The sequence below is a fragment of the Musca vetustissima genome, unplaced genomic scaffold, assembly GCF_032173495.1.
Source record: "Musca vetustissima isolate MV318-11 ecotype Yass unplaced genomic scaffold, APGP_CSIRO_Mvet_v1 utg104145, whole genome shotgun sequence".
NCBI classification, from domain to species: domain Eukaryota; kingdom Metazoa; phylum Arthropoda; class Insecta; order Diptera; family Muscidae; genus Musca; species Musca vetustissima.
In genome coordinates this window covers 55,303-56,326 of record NW_026885631.1, presented here as the reverse complement: position 1 = coordinate 56,326, position 1,024 = coordinate 55,303, and positions in this window count along the sequence as shown.

Below are 1,024 nucleotides of genomic sequence, written 5' to 3'. Positions count from 1 at the left end.
GGAATCATATTTTCGATACCAAATTTCGGACACTTTTTTAAATGTCTTGCAAAAAAGTATGTATTTAAAGTCGTCAGAATAAGGAAACAACTCCACTCTTGAGATTAAAGAAAGCCTCACTGGAATATCGGAGACCAAAAATTCCAACTGGATTAGAGATTATTAACTTCGTACAAAATATAACCTAATGGCGGATCTATGAAGACTTTTTTATTTGAAAATCGGCAATTTTCGTCCAATATTCAGATTAAAGAAGTAAAAACGTTGTTAAGTTCGGTCGGGCGAAACGGACCATTATACCATTATATGGTATTTAAACGTAGAATCTGAATCTAAAAATAAAATTAGAGATCATTTGATTTAAAAACGTGGCCGAATATTAAATAATGGGGATACCATTTTATAGGGACTGCCAAGAAACTTGGGTCAATATTGATAATTTTTAGTAGTGAGATTTTTTACTCAATGAGAAACGAAAATATAAAATTACAGGAAATTTGGTTGAAACAGAATACTAAATTATAGCTGATTTGATTGAAAAAATTACCAAAAAACTTTAAATGCCGAATATTGAGGGATACCCTTATATGGGATCTATCCGAAACAGTGGACCAATGTCGGCATATTTTCTACCCGTAAGAACCCAAAATAATAAATTACAGATGAAAACTGTCACAAAACATCAACAAGTTCCTTAAAGTACCGAGTTATGGGGTGTACCCTTATCCTAAAAGATGGACCAATATCGATAACAAACCATTCGGATAAAAAATGTTCCGAAACTGCCAAAAAATACCGAATAATTGGGATTACCGTTATATGGGGGCTACCCTAAAAGTGGGCCGATGTATCCCATTTTTATTAACAAATATTGCGAGCTCTATCGTGATTTCAATAGACAGACGTACAGTCTGACAAACGGAAATGTTGTGACAAACGGAATGACACATTTAATATGCACTCCACCTTATGGTGGATTGGATTTATTCTAGATCATAAGACAGCTATATATATCTAGAGTATC